General features: G+C 35.1%; 1 protein-coding gene across 1 annotated transcript in view; it reads left to right on the top strand.

Annotated features, from left to right (window-relative positions):
* MBD5 (methyl-CpG binding domain protein 5) overlaps positions 1–19,492 on the top strand; it is a 402,522-nt gene that overhangs the window by 255,540 nt on the left and 127,490 nt on the right. The window contains exon 7 of the mRNA XM_069540868.1: positions 3,603–3,724. The gene's annotated coding sequence lies outside the window, so the exon portion shown is untranslated. The remainder of the gene's footprint in view (positions 1–3,602; positions 3,725–19,492) is intronic.

Genomic DNA, 19,492 nt, shown 5'->3' with positions numbered 1-19,492 from the left:
CTATGTTTTATGAATAAAGATTCAGAGACTCAGAGAAGTTAAGTTACTTCCCCAGATTCTTACAGCTAGTGGGTGACAGAGGTAGAATTTGAACTGAGGATTCACTTACTTCAAAGCTAATACTCTTTGGAAGTGGCCGTGTATAATAAAATTTGGAAATATAGGACCACCGTAAAGTTCCCCAGAACTTGGGGGGAAGTCACAGAAAGGTTGCTATCAAAAACTGTAACCAGCAGAAACTAATGCAACATTGTAAAGCAATTATACTCCAATAAAGATATAAAAAAAAATTGTAACCAGAAAATCACACCATTTATTCTTTGTACATTTTCACACAACCATTTCATTGAATCCTTGTAACAGCCGTATGAGCTATGTAGGTTTAAATCTTATTAAGTGTGTAAAATACCGTTTGCCTGTGTGTGAACAGGATTAACTCACAAACCTCTTCTCCTGGTCCCCCAACCCCATCACTTCCATAGATAAAGGAAAACTTAATCTTACCAGCTGGTAGTAACTTGGTCACTTCTGAGTTAAAATTGAGTCAATTTAGGCTTTAAGATTCTTCTTCTTATCCTCTCCTTCGCTTCTGCTCTTCCCCAAGTTCCTGGGGAGACTCATATCGTCCTGATATCAGCGGATAAGGATGGGCTTCCACATTCTTCTCTCTGCTTGCTGGTCTCTGCTGAGTTACTCAGGGCCCTTGGCATTTGGGCACCATGTGCCGTCATCCGCTGAGATGTGTTTCCTCTTGCTGGGCCTCTGAACTTCATATACTTAGTCTACTGCTGAGGTTCTTGCTGTGGTCTCCAGTTGTGAGGACCAGGTACTCTTCACCCTGTTTCCTCAAACCCCAGTCTCCTTAATGTCTTCCAGATCAGTCTTAGCCACTTTTGCACCCCTCTCATGGCAAAGACTTCAGTAACTTTTCAGATGTTCTGCCACAATGCACTGGTACTCTCTGAATCCAAAGATGTCTTCAGACAAATCCTCCCAGCTACCTTTCTCAGTCGTCATCTTCAGTACTCTACCCTCAGATACCTCAACGCTCTTTTTTGTCTGGTGGACAGTATTTTTTTTCCTTTCCATGGGAAAACACCTGTTGTGTCGTCTTGCGTTCTTATCTACTCTGTAGTTTTTACAGTATAAGCTTTATGAAAATAATATATAATAATGCAGCTCTCTATGTACTGAAGTGATCAATTGACAAAACATATTACATAAAGAAAGCAAGGTATAGAACAGAGTGTATAACCTGCTCCATTTCTGTAAATACATGTATAGATATGGCAATGCATTAAACATTTCTGGAAGAATACATGAGCGGTAGCAGGGATTGCCTCTGGGGAGGGAAAATAGATGTCTGGGGGACAGGACTGGATGGGAAATTTTTCACTGCCTTTTTATATCTCTCAAATTCTATATCATGCAAATAACCTATTCAAAAATAAATAAAAGATAATTATAAAACATTTATAATTTGGCTTCTTCAGTCCTGCCAAGCTCCAGATCATCTGATTCTCATCCACAGACAGAAAGTAGCTCTTTTGGCAAAGCTATCTTTTTTGCCCTTCTCTGCTTCCTGATGTGCCACTCTTTCTTGTAGAACTTTATTGAAGGCTGCATGAAGCAGCAGCCTGCTCCAACATTCTGAATTTTTCCCCTTCATTAGAAGGGAAAACACTTCAGTAGGAAGATGGCCTGAGTCCCAAATATATCAGATGGTGGTTTAGCCACTTTGCTAACTTGCCAGACTAAGAGGGGTCCGCACTACCCGTCATCTGACCTCTTTGGCCAGGCCAAGACTGTATTTTAAGGTCTGTTACTTGCAAGAATTTTTATTATCTGCAGGCCTATCACACTGAATAGATGTTTAATTAATTATGATGCATATAAACGCATGAATGAATAATTTTTATTTACAGGAATAATCCACCTAATTTTAAATGTATTAACTAATAGGGATTTTAAAAGTCTGTATTTTAAATTTCCCAACTGTTCAGTAATTATAGCTGTCTTTTTTCCCCCTGATTCCAAGATCCACTCAAGGATCATGCATTGTATTCAGTTGTCATATCCATTTAACCTCCTTTAAACTTAAAAAAAGAAAAATTCCCAGCCTTCTTGTGTCATGTTGTTGACATGTTTTAAAAGTCTGGGCAAATTGTTTGCAAGATGTCCCTTAATTTAGATTTTTCTGATTTTTTTTTTGATTATTAGATTGAGATTAAACATTCTTGGCAAGAATATTCCATTGGTGATGTTGTGCTTTCTCAAGGTATCATATCAAGTGTAAGAGGAGATTAGTAACACAGTAGAAAAGCACACTACTATGGTTTGATGGAAGATCCAGTTTGAGTTTTTCAATTCTACTTGCTTTAACTTTACACTAAACAGGTAGTTTCTAAGTGGTTTGTACTTAAATAGACCAGGTAGCAGGAAATAGTATTATATCCAGTCCATTTGCTATCATTTTGGAACAACAAAAAGTTGCCTTTTTAAATTTATCAGTTCTTGTGAGTTTGTAACAGTTTGGGGAGCTCTGATAAAATCAACTTTCTGATTTGCAAAGCGGAGGGCCAGGTGGTAATAATATCCATTCATAGCACTGAAGTGAGAATTACTTGAGATGTTAACAGAAGTAAAATATCACTGAAAGTAATATGCTCTGTGAAGAGTCTCTATTAATATAATCAACCCCACTCAGGTATTTCTCTTTAAAAACCACATATATGGCATACACTATTGTTATTGTATCTGACACTGTTGTACTTTATGAATATTAATCTTTATAATGACCCTTCTACTTGGGTACTGTTATTATCCCTATTTACAGATGAGGAAACTAAGGCACAGAGAGGATAAGTAATGTTCCCAAGGTCATATAACAAATAAGTGGTAATGGGGGACTTCCCTGGTGGTCCAGTGGTTAAGACTCCACGCTTCCAATGCAGAGGGCGTGGATTCAGTCCCTGGTCGGGGAACTAGATCCCGCATGCATGCCGCAACTAAGAAGCCCACATGGCACAACAAAGGTCCCTCATGCCACAACTAAAACCCAATACAGTCAAAAGTAAATAAATAAAATGGTAAATTAAAAAAAAAAATAGGACTTCCCTGGTGGCACAGAGGTTAAGAATCTGCCTGCCAATTCAGGGGACACGGCTTTGATCCCTGGTCCGTGAAGATCCCACATGCTGCAGAGCAGCTAAGCCCATCCTCCACAATTACTGAGCCTGTGCTCTAGAGCCCATGAACCACAACTACTGAGTCCGCTTGCCACAACTACCGAAGCCTACGCGCCTAGAGCCCATGATCTGCAACAAGAGAAGCCACCACAATGAGAAGCCCACGTACCGCAATGAAGGGTAGCCCCCGTGCACCGCAACTAGAGAAAGCTTGCACACAGCAACAAAGACCCAATGCAGCCAAAAATAAATAAATAAATTTATTTTTTTTTTTAAAAGTGGTAATATTTCCAACTGTTTTTCTGTGAGACCCCACTTGAAAACAGGCAGCAGCCTATATAGCTGCAGTGTGTACTTAAGGATAATTTACATTCCTTTAAATAAATGTGTGTGTCTATGTTATTTCTGTTACAGAGAGAAGAGGTACTCCTTTATAGGGACTCGTAAAGACATAGAAGATCTAGAGATTTACTGCCTCCATTACGCTGCTGGGTCTCACAGCACGTGTTATGTTTTTATCAGTTTCTCTGCAGAAGGTAGGAGTTGTTTTCTCTGCATGAATTCTTCATATAATTATAGTTATCTTGTCTGTGAACTTAATATTTATTGAATATGAAAAACATCTGACATCTATAGATTAAAATGCCAATTGGGAGATTGGGATTGACATATATACACTAATATGTATAAAATGGATAACTAATAAGAACCTGCTGTATAAAAAAATAAATAAAATTCTAAAATTCAGAAAATAAATAAAATGCTGGACTTCTCAAAATAGTTGACATACAAACACCTCTAAAGAATATTTCTATTATAAAATTAATACATGTTTATTGTAAAAAAAAAAAAGAAGACAATATGGAAAAGTAGAGTAATCTTACCACCTTGAGATAAGTACTTTTTATATGTTATCATGTCTTTCTGAATTTATTGATATGTCTATATGATGCATAATAATACATATATAATTATGCATTATGTATTATTATATACATATGTACATATATTATGACTAAAAATAATAGAATATAAATGCTCCTTGGCTAGAATGTTTCTTTTTTAATTTTTTTAAATTTAATTTAATTTTATATTAGAGTGTAGTTGATTTACAATGTTGTGTTCATTTCAGGTGTACAGCAAAGTGATTCAGTTATACATATACCTATATCCATTATTTTTCAGATTCTTTTCCCATATAGGTTATCACAGAATATTGAGTAGACTTCCTTGTGCTATACAGTAGATCCTTGTTGATTGTCTACTTTATTTATAGTACTGTGTATATATCAATCCCAATCTCCCAATTAATTCCTCCCTACCACTTTCCCCCTTGGTAACCATAAGTTTGTTTTCTACATCTGTAACTCTGTTTCTATTTTGTAAATAAGTTCATTTGTATCATTTTTTTAGATTCCATATATAAGCGATATTATACGATACTTGTCCTTCTCTGTCTGACTTACTTCACTCAGTATGACAATCTCTGGGTCCATCCATGTTGCTGCAAATGGCATTATTTTGTTCTTTTTTATGGCTGAATAATATTCCATTGTATATATGTACCACATCTTCTTTATTCATTCCTCTGTCAATGGACATTTAGGCTGCTTCCATGTCTTGGCTATTGTAAATAGAGCGGCAGTGAACATTGGGGTGCATGTATCTTTTCAAATTATGGTTTTGTCCAGATATATGCCCAGGAGTGGGATTGCTGGATCGCATGGTACTTCTATTTTTAGTTTTTTAAGGAACCTCCATACTGTTCTCCATAGTGACTGTAGCAATTTACATTCCCACCAACAGTGCAGGAGGGTTCCCTTTTCCCCACACCCTCTCCAGCATTTATTGTTTGTAGACTTTTTAATGATGGCCATTCTGACTGGTGTGAAGTGATAACCTATTGTAGTTTTGATTTGCTTTTCTCTAATAATTAGTGATGTTGAGCATCTTTTCATGTGTTTGTTGGCCATCTGTATGCCTTCTTTGGAGAAATGTCTATTTAGGTCTTCTGCTCATTTTTTGATTGGGTTGTTTGTTTTTTTGTTATTGAGCTGCATGAACTGTTTATATATATTGGAGATGAATCCCTCCCTGGTCACTTCATTTGCAAATCTTTTCTCCCATTCTGTGGGTTGTCTTTTCATTTTGTTTATGGTTTCCTTTGCTGTGCAAAAGCTTTTAAGTTTCATTAGGTCCCATTTGTTTATTTTTGTTTTTGTTTTCATTACGCTAGGAGGTGGGCCAGAAAAGATCTTTCTGCAATTTATGTCAGAGAATGTTCTGCCTATGTTTTCCTCTAAGAGTTTTATACTTTGCCACCTTACATTTAGGTCTTTAATCCATTTTGAGTTTATTTTGTGTATGATGATAGGGAGTGTTCTAATTTTATTATTTTACATGTAACTGTCCAGTTTTCCCCACACTACTTATTGAAGGGACCATCTTTTCTCCTTTGTATTTTCTTGCCTCCTTTGTCATAGATTAGTTGACGATAGGTGTGTGGGTTCATCTCTGGACTTTCTATCCTGTTTTATTGATCTATGTTTCTGTTTTTGTGCCATTACCATATGGTTTTGATTACTGTAGCTTTGTAGAATAGTCTGAAGTCAGGGAGCCTGATTCCTCCAGCTCTGTTTTTCTTTCTCAGGATGCTTTGGCTATTCAGGGTCTTTTGTGTTGTAAAATTGTAAAAAAAATTTTTCTAGTTCTGTGAAAAATGCCATTGTTAGTTTGATAGAGATTCCATTGAATCTGTAGATTGCCTTGGATAGTATAGTCATTTTGATAATATTGATTCTTCCAAACCAAGAACATGGTATATCTCTCCATTTCTTTGTGTCATCTTTGATTTCTTTCATCAGTATCTTATAGTTTTCAGAGTACAGGTCTTTTGCCTCCTTAAGTAGGTTTATTCCTAGGTATTTTATTCTTTTTGATGTGTTTGTAAATGGGATTGTTTCCTTAATTTCTCTTTCTGAACTTTCGTTGTCAGTGTGTAGGAATGCAAGAGATTTCTGTGTATTAATTATGTATCCTGCAACTTTACCAAACTCATTGATGAGCTCTAGTAGTTTTCTGGTAGCATCTTTAGGATTTTCTATGTATAGTATCATGTCATCTGCAAACAGTTTCAGTTTTACTTCTTCTTTTCCGGATTTCTTTCTTTTTCTTCTCTGATTGCTGTGGCTAGGACTTACAAAACTATGTTGAACACAAGTGGCTAGAGTGGACATCTTTGTCTTGTTCCTGATCTTTGAGAAAATGCTTTCAGTTTTCACCATTGAGAATAATGTTGCTGTGGGTTTGTCATATATGGCCTGTATTATGTTGAGGTATGTTACCTCCATATCCACTGTTTGGAGAGTTTTTATCATAAATAGGTGTTGAGTTTTGTGAAAAGCTTTTTCTGCATCTATTGAGATGATCATATGGGTTTTTTTCTTCAGTTTGTTAATGTGGTGTATAAATTGATTGGTTTGTGTATGTTGAAGAATCCTTGTGTCCCTGGGATATATTCCACTTGATCATGGTGTGTGATCTTTTTAATGTGTTGTTGGATTCGGTTTGCTAGTCTTTTGTTGAGGATTTTTGCGTCTACGTTCATCAGTGATATTGGCCTGTAATTTTCTTTGTTCATGATATCTTTGTCTGGTTTTGGTATCAGGATGATGGTGGCCTCATAGAATGAGTTTGGGAGTGTTTGTTCCTCTGCAGTTCTTTGGAAGAGTTTGAGAAGGATTGGTGTTAACTCTTCTCTAAATATTTGAATAGAATATAGAATTCACCTGTGAAGCCATCTAGTCCTGGACTTTTGTATGTTTGAAGTTTTTAATCACAGTTTCAATCTCATTACTTGTAATTGGTCTGTTCATATTGTCTATTTCTTCCTGGTTCAGGCTTGGAAAGTTGTACCTTTTTCAGAGTTTGTCCATTTCTTCTAAGTTGTCCATGTTATTGGCATATAGTTGCTTATAGTAGTCTCTTTTGATGCTTTGTATTTGTGGTGTCAGTTGTAACTTCTCCTTTTTCATTTCTAATTTTATTGATTTGAGTCCTGTCCCTTTTTTTCCTGATGAGTCTGGCATAAGATTTATCAAATTTGTTTATCTTCTCAAAGAAACAGCTTTTAGTTTTATTGATCTTTGCCATTGTTTTCTTCATCTGTATTTCATTTATTTCTGGTCTGATCTTTATGATTTCTTTCATTCTACTAACTTTGGGTTTTGTTTGTTCTTCTTTCTGTAGTTGCTTTAGTTGTGTTTTTAGGTTGTTTATTTGAGATTTTTCTTGTTTCCTGAGCTAAGATTGCATTGTTATAAACCTCCCTTTCAGAACTGCTTTTGCTGCGTCCCATAGGTTTTGGATCATTGTGTCTTCATTGTTGTTTGCCTCTAGGTATTTTTTTATTTCTTTGATTTCTTCAGTGATCCATTGGTTGTTTAGTAACATTGTTTAGCCTCCATGTGTTTGTGTTTTTTACAGTTTTTTTCCTATAATTGATTTCTAATCTCATTGAGTTGTGGTCAGAAAAGATGCTTGATATGATTTCAATTTTCTTAAATTTACCAAGGCTTGATTTGTGGACCAGGATGTGAACTCACCTGGAGAATGTTCCATGCTCACTTGAGAAGAAAGTGTATTCTGCTGCTTTTGGATGGAATGTCCTATCAATATCAATTAAGTCTCTCTCGTCTAATGTGTCATTTAAGGCTTGTGTTTCCTTATTGGTCTTCTGTGTGGATGATTTGTCCATTGGGGTAATTGGGGTGTTAAAGTCCCCCACTATTATTGTGTTACTGTCAGTTTCTTGTTTTATGGCTATTAGCATTTGCCTTATATATTGAGGTGCTCCTATGTTGGGTGCATATATATTTACAATTGTTATGTCTTCTTCTTGGATTGGTCCCTTCATCATTATGTAGTGTCCTTCCTTGTGTCTTGTAACAGTCTTTATTTTAAAGTTTATTTTGTCTGATTAAAAAGCTGCTACTCCAGCTTTCTTTTGGTTTCTATTTGTATGGAATACCTTTTTCTATCCCCTCATTTTCAGTCTGTATGTGTCCCTAGAGCTGAAGTGGGTCTCTTTTAGACAGCGTATACATGGGTCTTGTTTTTGTATCCATTCAGCCAGTCTTTTTCTTTTGGTTGGAGCATTTAATCCATTTACATTTAAGGTAATTATTGATATGTATGTTCCTATTGACGTTTTCTTAATTGTTTTGGATTTGCTTTTGTAGGTCTTTCTTCTTCCCTTTCTCTTTTGTTCTCTTCTCTTGTGATTTGATAACTATCTTTGGTGTTGTGTTTGGGTTGCTTTTTCTTTTTTTGTGTTATGTATTGTAATTTTTTGGTTTGCTGTTCCCATGAGGTTTTGATATAGCAGTCTATATGTATACAAGGTTGTTTTATGTTGCTGGTCTCTTTCCCACCTAGGGAAGTTCCTTTAACATTTGTTGTAAAGCTGGTTGTTTTTGTTTTATGTACTTACTTTTTGCCATATAAAGTTAGCATTTTTATGAGGTTAAATCTGTCATCTTCCTCATGGGTTCTGGTTTTGGTGTCTGCTGGTCCATTGGCTTTTTTTTTTTTTTTTTTGAACTGTGTATATTACGGATGGTTTTAAACACAGAGTATTTGGCAGGATAGTATAATGAACCTCCATGTACCTCAGTCTGGCTTCAGTAATTAAGAACTCACAGCTAATCTTGTTTCGCTTATATCGTCTGTATTATTTTGAAGCAAATTCAGATATTAAATCATTAAGTACTTCAGTATGCACACTGACTTTAAAGGTATTTTTAACTAACCTGTATTTTACATCTGCCATAGTTTGTCTTGCTGGAATCACTGACTTTCACTACAAGATACTTATAATGTTAAACCAAACATCAGCATTAGTTAAGATTATTGTTACATAATTTAGGATTTTAAAATAGGCTCTATGAGAATTTAATTATACTGAATACTTATGTTACTCCTCTCGCATTGATTAAATATACATATCTGTATGATATCCGTATAACTTTTTTGTTACTAAAGTTATATCTTTCTTTTTTAACCAAATCCTGTTCTTTTAATCATTTTTTTTTTTTTTTAGATGTTGGGGGTAAGAGTTTATTAATTATTTATTTTTGCTGTGTTGGGTCTTCATTTCTATGCGAGGGCTTTCTCTAGTTGTGGCAAGCGGGGGCCACTCTTCATCACGGTGCGCGGGCCTCTCACTATCGCGGCCTCTCTTGTTGTGGAGCACAAGCTCCAGACACGCAGGCTCAGTAGTTGTGGCTCACGGGCCTAGCTGCTCCGCAGCATGTGGGATCCTTCCAGACCAGGGCTTGAACCCGTGTCCCCTGCATTAGCAGGCAGATTCTCAACCACTGCGCCACCAGGGAAGCCCCTAAAGTTATATCTTAATAAAAAGCTTCAGCTTCCTTTTTTACTAAAGTTATGCCTTATTAGAATCTATAACTCTTCTTATACCATGATATAAATTTTATTTTCCTGTCCTCAGAAGGCACTATCCTAAATTGTGAATTATGTTACTATATTAAAAAGACTTTCCAAGCCTTTTGAGTAAAACTTCGTATACGCCTCTCCAGAAACATAACAGGGTTTGTTTTGGTTTTTTTTTTAATCTGTGGATTAGATAGAATTTCATTTGTTATATGTGGTTAATATCTGATTAGTTTTTGAGCTATCAGTTCAGAAGAAAGCAATACCATCTTAAGGCCTTCTTTGGGGTTTGATACTGAATGTAAAAGTTCATCATAAGAAGTTAAGAAAGTATCTCATGATTACTAATGCCAGAAAGAGTACAGAATATCATTAGACATGATTCTTATTCAAAGAAGAAGGATAAAAAAAACAGAGTTAGTCTCAACTGGAAATAAGATTGTCAGTACATATCAAATGCAGAGAAGGAAAATAAATCTGAACCTTCGTCACAGCTAAGTAATATCATGTAAGTTTTTATAGTTAAGAGACTCCTTTAGGTTAATATTGCCAGATTATTTCATTTTATAAGTGAGAAAACAGAAGAGCAGAGAGCTTAGCTGAAGCTTATCCAAAGTCACAAGAATGTTTCTTTATCCAGTTTTCTCAGAAGATATTTAAGAAGTATTATAAATAAAAGATTCTTAAAAGTTATCATTATTAGCAATAATAACAGTTATTCAGTGCTTACTATGTAGCAGTCAATCTACTAAATACTTTGAATTATTTATTTCATTTAATCCTTACAGTGTGCTTTGAGGTAAAATCTTTTATTATCCCCTTTTACAGAGGTAAGGAATCTGACTCTAACCCAGGCAGCCCGAGACACATAGCTCTCACTCTTAATTGCTGTTATTCAGAGAAGAGACTCCTAAATGTTATAATCAGTAAGAAATTGTATTTCTCTATCAACTAAAGTAGACAGAGTTACTGGAAGAACAGAGAGAGGATTCCAGCAGTCAATCCTAGAGATAAAGCAGGAATGGAAAGTTTTGGCAAGATAGATGGCAAGAAATTACATCCTAAGGAAAAATAATGTGAAAGGTCTAATTAAAGAAATTTGTGGCATGATTTGACTCTAGATTATTCCCTTATTTTCAGGGAATGCTGCATCCCTCAATTCATTTATGCATTTATAAATTTTATTTTGGTTTTCAAATAAAGGATGGCTTATCTTTTTCATAAATTAATGAAGAAAGCAACACCCAAAACGTGTTGACTGTTGCTCTAGGTTTTAATGTTTGCTGCAGTTCGTGTCTAAAGGTACACATGAATTAAGCAAAAAAATGAAATCATGAAAGAAGAAAGAATTTTTTTTAATGAATTTGCAAATTTAGTTCTAAGTAGCAATCACAGTTTTAGCTTGAGGCTTTTCTGGGTGATTGTGAATAATGATTAGGTGAGATTACAGACCCCAGGCAAAGCCCGAGGACATTAATCCTCCTAGACAGTCATTTATCCTCAAAATAAATGGTCCTTAGTTTGTGGAGTATTGTTTGAAATACCAGAAGGAATCAAGACTTGAGTCTGTCATTTTATCCCAAGGGTCATCTCAGGAGTCTGAAGCTTAAATGTTAAGATAAATGTTTACCAAAATGAAAACCGTTGGCAGGCTTTTCATTTACTGTTGCTTTATTTTATTTTTACTGCTTTGGGGGTATGTATTTTTATTTACCCTTAGATGGAATTACGTATTAAAAAATTGTAACCCCAAGAAAGTAATATCACTATTGAAAATTGTGTTCAACTGTGTAGAGCATCTATTCAGGGGAAATGGGTAAGATTTTTTTAGAAAGATAATAAATTCCACCTCTCATTTTTATTAGATTTTCATGGAAATTTATGTTTGAGAGAATTCTGATTTACTACTCTTTGCTAAAAACATTCTTCTAGCCCGATCTTATCATGTAAAATTATGAACTGGTTAGTGTGGCTATTTTGAAAGCCCTGAAGTTTTGAATTCGTGGATAATTATGTATTTTCAATTACCAAAATCTCCATTTCCTTCGATCCTTATAGCTCTTTGCTCTAACTCTTCTCTAAAAACTTTGTGACTTAAATTCTTAAAATGACTCCACCCTCTTTTAAAACATATTTACATAATAGGTAGTAAGAGGGAGGAAATTAACAAACTAAAACATTTACTTAACTCACCCAATGTATGGAATAATAATGGTGATAATACTAATAAAAAGGGTAGTGTTCTCGTAATCATCTAATAACATGAAGAAGGTTAACGAGGCTTTATATAGGGTTTACTATATGCCGGTCACTATTCTAATTCACATTCTAACTCAAAACTCCATTATTATCCCCAATTTTAAATGAGGAAACTGAGTCAATAAGAGATTAAATAGTAAGTAGTAAATTTGGGATCAGAAACCTGAACCAGGGCTTGAGGGAAGACAACCTGGGCTTGTCCCACTACCTGGAACATCCATTCACCCACAGGACCACATTGACTGTTCCTGCCCTTCCTTAAGTTCTTGACCCAAGTGACAGCTGCTCAGTAGGGCTGTTCCTGACCATCTTATCGGAAATAGCAACTCCCCTACCTAGGATTCTTGTTTTACTGTCTGTTGTATTTTTCACTGTAGCACTTATTGTTAATACAAATCATATATTGTATTTCACTTAATTTTTAAAATTATTGTCACTCTCCCTGTCCTTGACTACAGCTTCAAGGAGACAAGGATTATGTACTTTAATTTCTTTGATTTTTTTGGTTTACTATTTTTCCCCTCACTTTTATAATCTCAGTGGCTAAAATAGTGCCAGATACAGAATCATTTAAATTAATGATTAATTATAGTCCCAAGTAGTCTTCTTTGGTTATATTCCCTTACTTAGGCCATTTTTCAGTTTTCTTAAAATTTCTAATTGCCTATTTTTGTTTTTCTTGCATTGTTTTTCTTTGTCATATTCCCAATTCTTTCCAACTCTTCATTATGTGAAACATTCTGGGCATCTCTTTTTGTTTTTGTTCTTTTCCCTGGGAGCTGCTCTTCTAGATCCTTACATCCTTTGGCTGCACAACTGTCATCCTAAGGCTTCCCTTTCCTCCTCAACCCACATTTTTTTTCTTTTTCGTTGTACATCCTCCTTTAATGAAGCATATCCCTTAGCAACTCTCTAAGAAAGAATATATGGATGATAAACTTTCTGAACTTTCACATGTTTCAATGTTCTTTATTTTATTCTCACTAGAAGTGTATCCAGGTTCTAACATCAGAAGGTGCAAGCGTGGGAGCAGGGCCTGACTGGGGGAAAGGGGAGAAGTGGGGTTTGTGCATCAGTATTGGAGAGGGAGAAAAAGCATTAAAAGGTGCCACGTTCGACTACTTGCCCTACATGAGACACAGTCTAAAAACTGACATTTTGTGCCACTTCTACAACTGACTGTTTTTATAATAGTCTTAACAATCATTGTGTTAAAAATTGTAGAAAGAGTACCGACTTTGAAGAATGTGCTGAGGATAAGCAGTTGCTGCCTATCTAACTGCTTGCCGTCTGAATTGTAGGTTGTCTGGGATTCTAGGGTACAAATCATTTTCCCACTGAACTTGGATGGTGATGCTCCACAATCTTTTAAAATTTATTTACACCAGCCTGAGTTGGTCCTTTGTAGCTCATCTGTTCTTTCCTTCTGGTAACTTTTGGGGTCCATTCTTGTTTTTCTTGGTGTTTTCAGTTCCCAATGATGTGCATGTTATAGGCTTTTTTCTGTTCATGTTGTATTCAGTGAGCACTTTCATCTGAGGAGTTTAATCCCTAGAAAATCATCTTGTACTATTTCTTTAGTAATGTCCTTCCTTTTTTTCTTTTTTTTCTTCTTGTTCTTTCCTTCTGTAACTGTTGTTATTCTGTGAAGGACCACATGAGCTGAACATCTAATGTCTCTTCTTTATAATAATATTTTCTATTTCTTTTTAAATCTATTTCCAGGCAATGCTCTCAATTCCTAAAACCAAACCAAAAAAAGAGATTCATAGGAGGGTTGAAATATAAAATTATGTTTTCATTTTCCAAGAGTCTTTCATATTCTCTGGGAGTTTTGTTTGTTTGTCTTTGTTTGTTTAAAGATGAAGAGGGTAGTGATTAAGAGCACAGATTTTGGAGCCAGACTGAGCTTGAATCCCTGTCTCCCACTTAGTAACTCTGTGACCTTGAGCAATTTTAAATTATCTGTCTCTGTCCTAATCTGAAATGGGGATAATAATAGTCTGCTTATCTCAGAGTTCTAAGGATTAAATGAGTTTGTAAACATAAAACGTTAAGAATAAAATCTGGAATGTAGTAAGCCTTATATGTATTTGCTATTATCGTTACTATTATAATCATCTCTAATATTATTTTGTGTATGATGTCTGCTCACTGTCCCTGAGGATGCTAGCTAGAGTTCTTTTTAAAATTCATCTTTTTTCCCTAAGTTACCCATTGCCTCCAATTCAGCTTCATTTTTCTGTTTGCTTTTTGGTTTTTTTTTTTCCTCTTTTTTATGCAGGAAGCTTTCTTTAAATATCTGGTAATTCTTGGATACAGGTTCATATATAACAGTGAGGAAATAAACAGCTGATGGGGAGCTTTGCATACAAAGGCAGCTTTTCCTGATTTCAGGTGTTTAGGGTGGCTAGGACAGGACCCATTCATTACAATCCAGAGTCCCTAAATGCCAGAGATAAAAGCTATTCATAGGATTGATTTTCCCCAAGAGGCGCCCTTTGATTATTTCTTTAGGAATGCCTTGCTTCAGTGGATGTGGGTGCCAGCTGTTCCTTATACAAACCTTAAATTAATCCCCCCGTTTTCAGCCCAACCTCTCACTGCTGCTCTCATTGCTGCCCTCTCACTGGGCATCCGCGAGCCTTTGAACCTCTCTGTAGTTCTGCAGATGGATGGGTCTGATCTTAGCATTTGCCACTCCATGTCTACTGTAGGCTGAGGTTTCCTGTGCTCCACCGCAGCATTTTCCTCTCTGTATTTTCCTGTTCACATTAATTGTTTGAAATCTCTTATCTGTTGATGGTCTGTCCCCCATACATTGTGGTGTCACTTATTTTTTATTCCTTTACTATCATTTTAGTAGGTCTTAAAAGAAGTAAAAACATGTATGGTCTACCTCCCATCTTTAACTAGCAGTCATTGAATGTTCGTAAGTAGAAAAATGACCAGATCAAATGTCATTTGAAGTATAGCAGCATAAACTAACAGACTAAGTTTTCCTGGATATAATTATATGATGCTTATAGCACCTAGCACATGATAGATAATAAAACTAGTTATTAAAATAATGACATAAATATATGTTCTTAGACATAAATAGATCAATATTTAATGAAATAAATATTAAGCAAAATATATTTATCATATTACATAAAATATTAATATGTTATATAATATATTATTCCCCAGGCTAAAACAGAAGTAACTTTCTTCAGAAATCATCTAATCTCTACCTACTCTAGCAGTGCTTTCCATCTGTTGCTGAATACCAACCTATCTCTTTTATCATTGGATATAAACGTGATTTTGCATATAATAGCAGTAAATTAGTCTTAAACCAGCCTTTGACTTCTAGAAGCTTATAATCCTTTATTTGCAGTAAGATGACAGCTATGAGGATCAAAATACTATCTCATAGGGTGGCAATGATGATTAAATGAGATAAAATATATAATTTCATTTTCCCCTTCTTCATACTGTGGACCCATTTTTAAACCACCTCTAGAATATTTCCATAACTAGAGTAAATTAGCTAATCCAAATCCCCTAACCTGTATCTATATGAAAATTTTGGTACTTTAAAGAGGATTGTTGCCAGCTCATGGAATGTTACATCTAAAAAGTGTTTTTCCTGCTTTCTTGTTGTCTTAAGCAGCTCTGTTGGGTACTTGATTAAAAGATACTTGTAAGCTTTAGTGCTGTTAAAGAAATATACATTGATTATAGCCAAGTCTTTATACTATGAATCATTTCTTTATCAAAGTTCTATCTTTATAAATTCTAGTCACTTAAATGCAATTTTTTAGTATTTCCCATCTAATTTGTTGTGCTGTCATGTGTGATTTCTCTTTAATGTTATTGAATAGATTAAGAAAAATGCACTTAGACAAGTTGCTTTCATCTGAATATCCCTTAAAAAGAAATATACATACATAAAAATTATAAGTGGCAGCAGAGTTTTATTATAGATTATTAGGGTCTCTCATTTACTTCCTGTCTCTCACATAACCTGGGGAAGGGGAAAGGAGAAATTTTAAATCCAAAACCTAATAAATTCAGTAGATTTCAAGGAAAATAATAAAAATTACAGTAAAGAAGATTCCAGACTCCAGATATCTACAACTATGTGATTGTGGCTTAAAGAAATTAGGAAACCACTATGCATTTTTCATAATTAAAATATATTGTCCACCCCTTGAGTTTCCTTATATAAATAAAAAGATTGTAATTTCAGATATCATTATTGTCATACCTATTTGCCTTTATTGTAACTGGAAATTTTCAGTATCTTCTTCTTGTCTCTTTCTGACTGTTCAGTGCTCACACACACATACAGTGTGTGCACGTACACACACACACACACACACATCTGAGGGAGTAGTAAAAACAAAAGGCATTTTATTAAGTAAATAACGCTCCTCAATGGTTTTATTCATTTTAAATAATAGATCAGAAGTTCATTTTCAGGGCACTAGCTTCTATTTTTACATAGGAATTATTTTTAAAACCATACTATGCTATTTTCTTTCATAATTTGAATGTTGTTATGATTTCTTGGTAGCACTACAGAAATCTTCCTGCTTGTTTTTTTTCCTATTCACAGTATTCAAAGTGAGTCATGTGACCTAGATATTGAAAATTGAGGTAGAGTGTGCTGCATTGCTGATATTTACTGTGAAACCTCAGAAACTGCTTCCACAGGCTAGAATTACAGGGTGCACGTGCACACCATTTAATATTGCTGCACAATCATTTTTAAATCTGGCATAAAATATTGTTTTAAAATATTCAATTAATAGAACATAATGCTTTTATATTCCAGTTTAAAAGGCACAAATAATGATTGTTCATTTTAAAGTTTTAGGTCATGCTAGATAAGACTCATTATGGATTTTTCCCCATTATTTACCTTGTGTTTAGAATTACAGTAATCTACTTATTTTGAAATCTAACCCCAATAAGGTGCAATTAGTCTGTTGCTATTTCGTAATTCGGGGTGAACTCTGTTAAATTATTAAAAATAAAATAGTATCTAGAGTCTGCAGTATAAAATTGTGATCATCAACAGAAGTTATTTTATCATCTGTCAGATTGGTGTAGAGCATCTCTTTCAAGAAGTCAGCTTTCACATTCAGGAAGCCATATTCTCCCAGTGTGGAAAGCTCTTTCACCATTTAATACTTTTGTGTAAAAAATAAAACCCAGAAAGGAAAGCACTGAATGAATTAAAGCATCTGAACAGGTGACTGACTTTCAAGTCATGTATGTACTGAAAGAATCTGATTTGTTTTCTCTTTACTCACTGCAAAAATATTATAAAATAGAAGAAATAACAGATTACATAGCAACTCCCAGCTAAGAAAATTAAAGCACAAATGTGCTAAGGATCAGCTCTGTAGTTTTGTTTGTCCTCTTTTTTTTTTTTTTTTGCGGTACGTGGGCCTCTCATTGTTGTGGCCTCTCCCGTTGCGGAGCACAGGCTCCGGACGCGCAGGCTCAGCAGCCATGGCTCACGGGCTCAGCCGCTCCGCAGCATGTGGGATCTTCCCGGACCGGGACACGAACCCATGTCCCCTGCATCGGCAGGTGGACTCTCAACCACTGCACCATCAGGGAAGCCCTGTTTGTCCTCTTGATGACAGAGAGATTAGCTTACCAAACTAATTCATAGGTTTCTTTATATAGCCAGGGAAAACTACAGAGTACCAGGGCAGATGACCAGAATCCGTATTGAGAAGTCTAAGACCATAAGCTGGAAACTCAGTGCCTAGAATCCAATCTGAAGTACAAGGAGAGGCAGAAATAAGTAAGGAATACAACCAGGTTTGGCCAAAGCTGGGTAGAATGAGATGCAGTAAACAAATAAACAATAAGCAAATACAAGAGAGTGGCCCGGAACCAGGACTCTAACAGAAAGTGTGGGTGCAGCATATTAATATCTTTTGGGGGAGTGGGAATGGGAGGCATATCAGGACTAGATACTTATTATAATTGAACAGTACACCGAGCTCTGATTTGTCTCCAGCTCCTGGATGAATTTGCTCGTCCTTTTTCCCAAATCAGTATTTCCCAAACTGGTGTTTCATGGAACAGTCTTCTAAAAGGTGTATCATGAAGGCTGGAAGAAAATATCACTTGTCAAGTAAATCTGGAAAGTGAAAATACACACACACACACACACACACACACACACACACACACATATGTATATATTCTTCATATTTTTCTTTCTTGAAAATGCATAATGCCCTTATCATGTAAAAGTTTCTTAGTAGTCCTGGAAAAAAGAAATCTGTAAACCCAACCATTCCCAAACATGTTTGACCTGGAACACTATTTTGCATCATATCAAGTTCCATCTTTTAGAGCTGTGTTCTCCAGGACACCAGTTTGGGAAACTAACTGTCTTGTTTTATAAGTATTTCAATAAGCTGTTGCAAAGCCATTTTTAAAAGGTAGGATATATGCTGAATAAACGAATGAATTTGTCCAATATTTACTAATATAGTTGTTTCAACTTCGCACAAGATCCAGTCTTTGATACAAGAAGGGCTCACATTATTATCTGTATAGTCAGACAAATAGGAAATCACTATAGCAACTTATTTTTAAAGGTCACTTACTGTGTTGAGTTATATAAGCTAGGCTCTACAACACAGAACCACTGATCCCATATTTGGGGCAGCAATCACTATTCATTAATAAGAGCATCAAAGCATGTTTCACAACAATTATATTGTGCTCTTAGTAATTCTTGGTAAAGAGGACTCCAACTAAAAGGGTCCTGAAGTGGTCTTGTGTTAACAAGACACACAGAACTGCCAGTAGCCAGGAGATTTGTACTTTCTGTTCTGGATCTGCCATCAGCTGTCTATGAGGCATTATAAAAGATATTTCTCTTCTGAAAAATGAAGAGATTACCACTTCCCAGCTAGATATTAAGAATGAACTTCTAAAAAATTCTAAGTTCTGTGCTCATTCTGTACCCAATATTAATGTGAATTTCCAAAAGATGGATGTAGTATTAAAAGTTTCTGTTACCCTATATTTTAAGTGATCTTCCAAACATAGTTTGGGAAATACAGGACTAAATATATTCCAAAATTCCTTGTAATTCTGAAATGTTATATTCAATTATTCTAAATTATATATTTACATTTTTCTCCTTACAAGAAAGAGGACGGTATAAGTTCTTTATAAGCAAAGAACTTTACCATGTGCTTGTGAGGGACCAGAGCTATTTGAAAAATGTCCTAGGTTACAGCATTATCTTATAACAGCTCAACGTTTAATTAGATCTTTTTAATTTTTAATTAATTAAAAATAATATATGCGTGATTTTAGAGTGTTAAAGATTTTTAAAGTTGTTATATAGTATTGGTCTTTATGATTTCTAGATAAAATACTCTAAAATCATGAACATATTATTTTTTACTTTAAAAAATTGCATGTTACAACTCTAAGGAAATAATAGCTAAAGAAGAAACAGTTTTTCCAAAATAGAAACCGTGTTGGTTTTTGTCACTTAATTTAGTAGTTCATCAGTGTCATGTGTCATTGCATATTCTTCTAAAACATTTTTGAATATG

Source organism: Delphinus delphis, chromosome 7, assembly GCF_949987515.2.
Source record: "Delphinus delphis chromosome 7, mDelDel1.2, whole genome shotgun sequence".
Lineage (NCBI taxonomy): Eukaryota > Metazoa > Chordata > Mammalia > Artiodactyla > Delphinidae > Delphinus > Delphinus delphis.
Note: the sequence above shows the minus strand (reverse complement) of the source record. Positions and strands in the feature narration are given on the sequence as shown.